Source organism: Urtica dioica, chromosome 2, assembly GCF_054948205.1.
Source record: "Urtica dioica subsp. dioica isolate 48M chromosome 2, U.dioica_male_clone48M_v1_H2, whole genome shotgun sequence".
NCBI lineage: Eukaryota > Viridiplantae > Streptophyta > Magnoliopsida > Rosales > Urticaceae > Urtica > Urtica dioica.
This window is the reverse complement of record NC_142757.1, coordinates 5,186,010-5,196,928: the sequence shown is the minus strand read 5'-3', so window position 1 is coordinate 5,196,928 and position 10,919 is coordinate 5,186,010.

The following is a 10,919-nucleotide window of genomic DNA, read 5'->3' as shown; positions in this document are numbered from 1 at the left end:
TCCTCGCCCAGGGTCGATAGAGGGCAGCCCCATCGGTGTGTCAAAGCTAAAACACTCATTCCCGAGGGCATGCCCTCTCAATGTCAAGGGGAGGTTGGACACGACCTCCCGCCGGGGATATAACCACTCACGGCGACGACGGAGCCGACAGTCGGGAGCCCGCCGAAAGGCTCGATCAAGTGTCACGCCTCCCCACCAAATGCGTAGTGGGGACCTTAGAGAGCACCTAACTGCTCAAAGGAACTCCCAAGGTGAGGACCTCCGATAGAGGCTAAACTCGTAGAAAGGCGCACTAAGCGCCGCCACGCTAGGTCGCCCTCCGTTCAACATCGCGGACAAGCGTCCAATGAGCACCGACAGGTGACTCCTGTAGCCTAGACCGTCAACCCAACTAACGGGTTTGTCATGGTCACGATGATTGAGAGCCTCCAAAACCAAATCATTGATATGAGGGAATCGGGGTTGGGGGGCCAAAGACCATAAGGCGGCACAGAAGAATCGTACTCGCCATTTGCCGCCCAGATCCTTGCATAGCCATGTGCTGGGAACAAGCTGCTCTTGATTCCTCCTTATGATGGGCGTACTGACCCAAACTTCCAAATCCAACACTACGAGACGTGGATGATGCAAGGGCGATATGACGCCGCCTTGTGCCAGGCATTCAGCCTGACCCTCACCGGATCTGGGTTTGAATGGTTTAGAAGTTTGAAGCCGGGAAGCATCCAATCTTTTCGAGCCCTCTGAGAAGCATTCATCGCTCGATTCACCACGCTTGTGGCCCAGAAGAAATCGAAGACATACCTCTTGTCCATTCGGCAAGAGAGTGGCGAGACATTGAGGCAATACCTCGCTCACTTCACTGAGGAATCCCAGAAGGTCGAGGGGGTCGACGGCAATGACGCGATCACTGCCATCACTGAGGGAGCTCGCACAAGCGACTTCCTCAAGTCCATAGTCGGCTGGGTCCTAAGGGACATGGCGAAGCTCATGACAAGAACACGCACTTACATGGGAATCGAGCTGTACCTCGATGGCCTAAAAGGTAGTGGTCAAGGCAATCGACGTCAAGACGATCGAGATGAGGATCGCCATGAGCCTCGAAAGATGAGACACAACGGAGGCCTGACCCCTAACGGTCACTCCCTCCCCGGGCAAAGGCAACCTAGAGCCGACAGCTTCCGCAAGTTCTCGGCGTTCACCCCACTGAACACTCCGCCTGAGCGGATCCTAGCCTTGCACCGAGACAAGCTGGGTACCATCAAGATCACACGTATCTGACTCAAAATGTTACCAACTGAAGCGACAAATTGAGGCCCTCATCCAGGGTGGAAAACTCAAAGAATATGTCCTCCTAACAATCGTAACGGACGCTGTGTTTGGGGAGCTCTCGCGGCATGAGAAAAAAGGTCCGGTAATGGTCACAGTCATCGACCGCACGGCAAATAATGAACATGAGACCTCACAAATGGATGTCGTGGGCTTAACCATGGGAGGCCATGAACTCGAGGACTCTAGTATTCTAAGGAAGAATATCTTCGGGCGGTCTCTCAAGAAAAGATTGCCCAACACATCAACCTCACATACGAGGGTCCGCCCCCATCTCCTTTCGAGTCAATGTTCTTCACCAACCAGGAGGCGGTGCGCTTGCTACATCCATACAACGATGCAATTGTCATCACGGCATCGGTCGTGAACAACCTAGTCCGGAGGATCTTGATAGACAACAACAGCTCGGCCGACATCATCTTCAAGTCATCTTTGGAAAGGACGAAGGTTGGCCGGACTGAGGTCAACTCCAATCTCGACCCCCCCACTTCGGCTTCTCCGGGGAGGTGTGATGACCGAGAGAACCATTGACCTCCCGGTCACCTTTGGGACTCTGTGGGGATTGAGGTCATTCACATCGTGCCGTTCCTAATAGTGGACCAACCTTTCGCCTACAACATCATAATTGGCCGTCCCACTCTGAATTAGCTAAGAGCAATCACTTCAACATATCACCTCATGATGAAGTTCCAGACTGAAAAGGGGATCGCCGCGATGTTGGGAGACCAATCCATGGCAAGGATGTCCTACCTTAAAGGGGTGGACCGCAAGGAGAAAGGGAAGACGGTGAGCACCATATACCAACTGGGGGACAAGTTCTCGTGCAAGCTGGAGGAAGGAGGCACCTTCGGGGAGCTGGATCAAAGGGACGAAGTAGCGCGTCGAAAGGTGGAGACACCTGACGACCTTATTCCCTTCGTGTTGGACAATGCCAAACCTGACCAAGTTGTCAAGATTGGTGCACAAGTCTCGGCCGAGTTACATCTTCAACTCGTGGCATTCCTCCGCGTGTTCAAGGATGTCTTCGCGTTGACACACGCTGACGTGCCGGGGACTGACCCCAAAGTGATGGTCCACCGCCTCAACGACAACAAGAGGATAACCGAACGTCTGCAACCGAGGCGAGCATTTAGTGGAGAGAGTTACTAAGCCATTGGAGTGGAAGTTGATAAACTCCTTGCCGCCAATTTCATCAGAGAGGAAGAGCACCCTAAGTGGGTGTCCAACGTGGTGATAGTAAAGAAGCCCAACGGGAAATGATGGATCTCCATAGAATACAAGGATCTCAGCAAAGCATGCCGACGGACAGCTTCCCTCTCTCGCGGATCGAGCAGCTCGTAGACGCCACTGCCGAACATGAGCTGCTATGATTCATGGACGCGTACTCGGGGTACAATCAAATCCGCATGCACGAGCCAGACCAGATCAAGACAACCTTCGTAAAAAACCGCAGGTTTTATTGCTACAACGTCATGCCTTTTGGCCTCAAGAATGCGAGAGCAACGTGTTGTCGGCCCGTCCAGGGCCGACAAGGACAAAGGCACTTCCTCGACCCTCGTGGCTGGTACGAGGTCTTGAACGGCGAGGCCCTGACCCAACCAGGGGCCGGCCCAAACCAAGAGCCAAGTCAAATGCCCATGCAGCCGGCCCAAGGTTTGCCTCGGCCATTGGCCAGCCCAAGGCTTGCCTCGGCCAATGGCCGGCCCAAGGCTTGCCTCGGCCATTGGCCGGCTCAAGGCTTGCCTCGGCCAATGGCCGGCCCTAAGGCTTGCCTCGGCCAATGGCCGGCCCAAGGCTTGCCTCGGCCAATGGCCGGCTCTAGAGCATTGCCTCGGCCAATGGCCGGCTCTAGAGCCTTGCCTCGGCCATTGGCCGGCTCTAGAGCCTTCCCTCGGCCATTGGCCGGCTCTAGAGTCTTGCCTCGACCAATGGCCGGCTCTAGAGCATTGCCTTGGCCAATGGCCGGCTCTAGAGCCTTGCCTCGGCCATTGGCCGGCTCTAGAGTCTTGCCTCGGCCAATGGCCGGCTCTAGAGTCTTGCCTCGGCCAATGGCCGGCTCTAGAGCCTTCCCTTGGCCAATGGCCGGCTCTAGAGCCTTCCCTCGGCCATTGGCCGACCCAAACTTGTTCACTTGGCCAAGGGGTCTTCAAACCACCCCTTGGCTGCCTATAAATACCAAGGCACCCCCCTTGGTCCAGGTAATCCATTCTTGAGCACTGAAACGCTGCCGAACTCGTACCTCGCTCATTTCTCTCAAGCTTTGGCCTCTAAACACCCCTAAAACCTCTATACTCCACCTCAACCCCACTAATGTTGAGCGTCGGAGAGGTAAACAGGGGCACCACCCCTGTTTCCCCTTTGTAGTTCACAATCTCTTTCTTCCTTTTCAGGTATCGAGACAAGGTGAGCTTCACCCACAGCTAAGGGACGGCTTGGGATACCAAGCCCGACACGCTCGAGTCAAGACGAGACCACTTGGTCCGGCCTTGGGTCTGACCGTCTGCGACTCCTAAATCGTTGTCCGAAAAACTGCGACAACACAACGTATCAAAGGATGTTTGCTGACTAGATTAGGAAGACAATGGAGGTCTATGTCGATGACATCCTGATTAAGAGTCTCTAAGCTCCCGACCACGTCTTTGACCTCAGGGAAATGTTCACAATCCTATGCCAATAAAAGATGAAGTTCAACCCCAACAAGTGCGCCTTCATGGTTGAGTCCAGAAAATTCCTGGGCTACATGGTGATTGGCATGGGATCGAAGCCAATCCCGAGAAGATAAGGGCGATCTTAGAGATGAGATCGCCACAAAAAGTGAAAGATGTGCCGAGTTTGACAGGTAGGATTGCCACCCTGACATGGTTCGTGTCCAAGGCAACTGATAAGTGCCAACCGTTCTTCAAGGCACTAAAGAAGACAGACAGGTTCGAGTGGACGGAGGAATGCGAAAGGGAGTTCCGCGAAATAAAAGCCATTTCAGCTCACCCCCGTTCCTGTCAAAGCGTAAAGATGGCGATACCTTATTCATCTACTTTGCGGTTTCTGATAAGGCCGCGACCGCGGTCCTAATGCGCGAAGAAGATATGGTTCAATGGGCGGTGAATTACATGAGCAAAGCACTCCTCGATGCCGAGACTCGATACCCGAAAATCGATAAATTGTCCATCGTCCTTGTGATGAGTGCGAGAAAGTTGCGTCCCTATTTCTAAGCGCACCCCATCATGGTGCGCACGGGGAACCCCATCGAGAAAGAATTGTAGAAAGGGACGTCTTCACGAATTTCCATTTGGTCACAAGTGCTAGGTGAATACGGAATCGAATTTCAGCCGATAATCCTCGCGCAGCCTTGTGTGGGGAATTTCAAGCTACCGTCCATCCCTCCCTACGACGGACGGATGGACCCGAACTTCCACATCCAGCACTACGAGACGTGGATGACGATGCAGGGACAGACAGACGCCACCCTGTGTCAGGCCTTCAGCCTGACCCTCACGGGGTCAGGGTTTGAATGGTTCCGGAGTTTGAGACCGGGGAGCATCTCGTCCTTCCGGGCTCTTCGAGAAGCCTTCCTTGCTCATTTCACCACTCTCGTGGCGCAAAAGAAGTCAAAGACCTACCTCCTGTCTATCCGACAGGGGAGAGACGAGACCTTGAGACAATACCTTGCTCGTTTCACCGAGGAATCTCACAAGGTCGAAGGGTTTGACGACAAGGACGCCATCACGGCGATCACCGAGGGAGCTCGCACGAGCGACTTCCTCAAGTCTATTGTTGGAAAGGTCCCGTGGGACATGGCGGAGCTAATGTCGAGAGCCCGCACCTACATGGGGATCGAAGACTACCTCGACGGCTGAGACGGCCGGAAGTCGGGAGGAAAAAGCGGTCGTCGCCACGACGATCAAGACGGAGATCATCCCGACCCTTAAAAAGGAGGAACAAGGGAGGCCAGGCCCCTAACCTGTTGTCAATGGTGCCCACAAGAAGAGTTGTAGTCTTTATATTGTACATTTGATGTAACAAAGTCTCATGAAGACTATTGCTTGTAATTGCTTATTCATTGATAAAAATTTGAAACGTTCATTCATTTCTCCTTGTCTGTTTGAAGCTTTATGATAAAACATTTGTCATTAGTCCATAAACAAAATTAACAACTTACGAAGAGACAAATGTAGATTTTCATGAACAAACTCTTCGTAGTTTGCTTAAAACGATATATTCGCAATCTAAGGGTCAAAGGACTATTGACCTCAGTATGATTGTTAAGAGAATCTATGATGTCTGGTTATGGGGCATTGAGAGTTGGAGACTCTATAGTTCTTCTAGGTATCTTCCGAAGGTACTGAATTGACCAGTGCACTTCTAGAGACAAGATAAGAACAAACCATTTAACCTCTTATGTCTCGAAGTCACTATGTATGAATTGCATCATGCTTACCTTAATCCTGAAATGAGACATGCCATTTCACAGCTTACGTATTCTCATTTGAGAAAGTCAGAGTTCGGACTCACTATGTGATTCCGAACAGGGCCTATTGGTGAAGTACTAAGTTGTGAGAATGTCATGAGTAACTTTGTGAAGTTCTCATAGATATGGAATTCATGTACAAGATTGCTGAAATGCAATGTATGTCACCTCATGCTTTGTTCCTTGGAGTGTGAAGAAATGAACTGGCCAGTGTCCAAATTGAGTCCTGACTCTTTTGGATGAAACAATGTGACTTGTTAGCTCCTCGTCAATACATTGTTTCTAACTTATTCACAAGCGACAAAGGAGTTGAGGAAATAACAGCTAGAAGGGTAAAATGGTAATTTAGTAAATCCCGACTAGCTGATGACATTCATGAAGGGTAAACATAGATAATATTCAGTGGATCCGCTCATCATAATTAGGTTGAATTCTTGAGTAGAAAATAAATTCATTTGAACCGAGAGATTTTCAGTGTCAACTCTTTAGTGGAGTCAGTTGGCATTAAGCTAAACTTGGAAAAGGTTTGTGAACTTTTGAGTCCAAGTGTTTAGCTCAAGCTTTGTTCATTTGGATCCATGAGGTCACTGTCACAAATCATATCGAGTAGGAATAGTTAAACTAGAAGCTAAGTCAAAACAAGAACGAGACAAGTTTTACGAAAATTGTCAAAAGGGTAAATTTGTCTTTTTGGACATAGCATGAAATGAATGTCAATAAATTTTTTTGACATGGTCATATGATGGCCTAGATCACTTGGCCATGATGTGTTCATTGGGCCTTGTGGATTAATTTCATTTCATAGAATTTGACTTGAAAATTCTCAATGGGCTTTTCTTATGTTGTCATGAACAAGTAAAGAAAAATCTAGAAAGGCTTTCTGGAAGCCCTTTGGCCGTCCAACCCAAGAGAATGGGAGACTAATTTCGTGCAGCCCCATAGAGAAAAAGAGAGTTTATTTTGTGCATTGATGTATAAAGATACTTGCCAAAAGAAAAAGAGGAAACAAATTTCCTTTAGAAGGAAAGTGCATTTTCGGCCAACTAAGAGAGAAAGCAAATGAGGAAACAAATCCAAAGGCTTCTAGAAGCTCATTTGGACGTGCAAGGTGTATGAGGAAACTACATTTTGAAGTTAATCCTCCTCCTATAAATACCCCCACCTCATTCCTCTCATTTGATTCATTCCACATAAGTTAGAGATTGAGAGACTCTCTCTCTAGACCTTGTGGCAGATTTCTCCTCTCTCTCTCTCTAGTTATTTTTGTTTTTGTTTTGGCACCTAGGTCCTCATTTAACCTACTGGTTTTAGCTCTTCGACTTTGAGACTTGTTCTCGAGTAGTCGTGTTTAAAAGTGCCCACTCACTAATTCCTTTATTCTCGAGTGATTCATGTGATAGAAACTTTCGTGGTTGCTCGAGTTGGCGAGGAAAGCAAGAGAGACGTGCTGCGAGGAGACGAACATTTTCAACCTTCCGAAGGCTCATCAACGTTCAAGCTTCAAGAAAGGTTAGTAAACTTCTATACTCATAATAGTTTTTAATTACATGTACTTGCTCTTTGTCTAGGTTAGTAAAAAACTGTTTTTACTTGTAAAAGAAAATTTTTAAAATTCCGCCGCTTACCGAAGCGTTAATTATTTTCTTAAACCCTAGATCGATTCCAACAAATGGTATCAGAGCTATGGTCAAAGATTAGCATGTACAGGTATTTAAAAATATGAGCTTGAAAATCGTTTTCGAAAGTTTACTAATTTTGTGACAAGTTAGAATTGTTATCTTAGAATTTTTTTAATTTATTGCTCATGCCTTTAAATTAAAAATCATGTTGATTTTCTATGAGTTTGGGATGTTTTTAAAAAACATTAGAATCTGTTCTAAAATTTTTAGATTTTTTTTATTGAAAAACGTGTTTTAAAGGTTTGAGAATTTTCGAGTAAAATTTTGTGACTAGTTTTGTTATCTTGCTAGTTTCTTATTTTTACTTGAATCGTTTTATGCTTGTTGTTATTTCTTTTATGCCTTGTTATTAACTTGCTAATAAAACACAAATAAAAGCTTTAACAACCTTCATAAAACGTTCCGTTACACTCGATTCTTTTTCGCACCTAAAAAGGACCAAGCTTTAATTATTTCTTTTTCTTCGAGCTGGAGTAAACCCGCATTAAAAGTGGCACAACTTTCTGCTCAGAAATCGAAATTTAATGATTCTTGAATCAAATTAAATCTCTCTCTGTCCTCTGTCCAATGCCACCGGTTTCGGCTCAAAAGGACATCGGAGACGCCAGATATGGCGATTTTACTCCGAGGTGCGCGGCTGTGCTGAAACTCCAGTTTTTTAGAAATCCGGATTTTCAAACCCCACTAGCATGAGTTATAGAACTCTAATGAGAAAATTTTCTTGAGAAAAATTGTTTTTTATAAGATTATAAACATGATGTGTAAGATTAAAAAGTTTTGATTTTTGAAAGATTAATTGAAATTGAGTTTTTATAAAACTAGTTTTAATTTTGAAAAACCGTTTTCACTTTCAAACTTGAAAATATTTTGTCATCCAAATCAAATAAGTTTTCAAAACTATATCTATATCACATATGTTCAAAATCTATATGCTCTTGAAAATTTGAGTGGGAGGTCTCTTTGTAGACAAGCCGAAAAATAAAAAGATGTGTAATCTCAAACATTCAAGTGTTCGAGTGAGTTGAAGTTCACACTTCCCTCACGCACTTTCCCGAAATAGAAAATAGGAAAAGATCGAGTATGTACCTTGTGCCTTTATGTACTAATACTGCTCTGAACATGTCGATCTAGGATTCTCTTCAAGTTGTCCGCTCTATCGCTCTTTAACTAGGAAATCTGTTTCCAAACTTATAAGAGTCGATGAACCAACTCCAAAAACTAAGTGGGAGGGTTATATTTGTTGTTTGTAACCCACGATCCCCAACACTAGTGAAAGAAGCAATTAACGTGGGACTAAGAGCCACTCTTGCGACCCTCTCTTAAATGGGAGTACTCTAAGGCGTTTTTGCTTCGATCATTGCTCAATGAGCTACGTCCGAGAGTAAGACGATGATGACAAGGCCTCCCCTTGGGGGATTGTTTATCAAAGTTGACCTTTTGGACTAAGTGGTTGGTTGCACACTTAGGCTCAATCCCTAGTAATCCTCCCTCGAGGCCCTGCGAAAGGATGTGAGTGATCAAACCAATTTAAAAGGTGGCTAGTCAAAATTGATGTATTGACATCTTGGCGAAGCATTAATGATGTGTCATTTACTTATAAATGGAGATTTTTTGCGGCCTTCTCTTGAGGGAGTAAATTATCGTTTGGTGTATAACACCTTTGGATTTTATCAAAGTCTTAAATAAAACTTAAATCCTAAACCAAAGACTAATCATAAACTTGTTTCAACTTTAATAAGCAACATGTCTCGCAAACATCCCTCAATCATCCTTTCCTCGAACAAACTCGAAACCAAAAACTATGTTAATTGGAAACATAACCTCGACATAATACCTACCATTAACAAGCACAAATGGGTACTCACCACCCCGTGTCCTCCTCAAACGAATGATGATTCGACTCAAGAGGACAAAGACTCCTTAGCGGCCTGGCTTCGATCTGATGAGATTGTGAGGTGCTATATCTTAGCATCTATGAACAATATGCTAAAAGAGCAACATCGTCACATCGAGACTGGCGGCAATATGCTCAACAATCTCCATGAGATGTTTGGAGGGCAAAGGCGTCAAGCAACGCGACAAGCAGTCCGACAGTTTATGAATTGTCGCATGAAGGCTAGGACTCCTGTTAGAGACTTTATGATACTGATCATTAGTTTTCTGAATAAAATAGAAATCCTAGGATCTGAGATTGATGGGAAGAATGTCATAGATGTGATCTTAGAAACTCTCCCTGCATCTCTTGATACCTCCAAGATGAACTACTCCGTTAACAAGCTAGAGTACACTGTTACCAAGCTTATGGAGGAACTTCACACTGCTGTAGGTCTCACTAAGAGAAAGAGGAATCAAGGAGAGGCATATGCTACTGAGCAAAAAGCCTCCGCCTCTGGAACTAAGAAGGGTAAAATAGTAATTTTGTAAATCCCGACTAGCTGATGATATTCATGAAGGGTAAACATAGATAATATTCAGTGGATACGCTCATTCCAATTAGGTTGAATTCTTGAGTAGAAAATAAATTCATTTGAACCGAGAGATTTTCAGTGTAAACTCTTTAGTGGAGTCAGTTGACATTAAGCTAAAATTGGAAAAAGGTTTGTGAACTTTTGAGTCCAAGTGTTTAGCTCAAGCTTTGTTCATTTGGATCCATGAGGTCACTGTCACAAATCATATCGAGTAGGAATAGTTAAACTAGCAGCTAAGTCAAAACAAGAACGAGACAAGTTTTGTGAAAATTGTCTAAAGGGTATTTTTGTCTTTTTAGACATAGGACGAAATGAATGTCAATAAATTTTTTGACATTGTCATAGGATGACAAATGAAGTTTAAATCACACGGCCAACTTAAAGAATTTGGGCCTTGAGTATTAATTTCATTTCATAGAATTTTACTTGAAAATTCGTAATGGGCTTTTCTTATTTTGTCATGAAGTAATGAAGAAACATCTAGAAGCTACTTCTAGAAGCTCAAATTTCGTCCAACCCAAGGAAAATAAGGCTGAATTTCGTTCATGCCATAGTGGGAAAGAGAGTTTATTTTGTGCATTAATGTATGCAGATACTTGCCAAAAGAAAAGAGGAAACAAATTTCCTCTAGAAGGAAAGTGCATTTTCGGCCAACTAAGAGAGAACGGATGAGGAAACAAATCCAAGGACTTGCATGGCATGTCATGAACGTCCAATATGGGTAGAAAAGAGGAAATAATAATTGCTCATGCCTCCCCTATAAATAGAGACCTCATTCCTCTCATTCTATTCATTCCACATAAGTTAGGATTGAGAGCTTCTCTCTCTAGACCTTGTGGTGGCCGATCCTCTCTCTCTCTCTCTAGTTATTTTTCGTTTTTGTTTTGACACCTAGGTCCTCATTTGACCTAGTGTTCAGCTCTGCGACTTCAAGACTCGTTCTTAAGTCGTAGTGTTTAAAAGTGCCCACACACTAATACC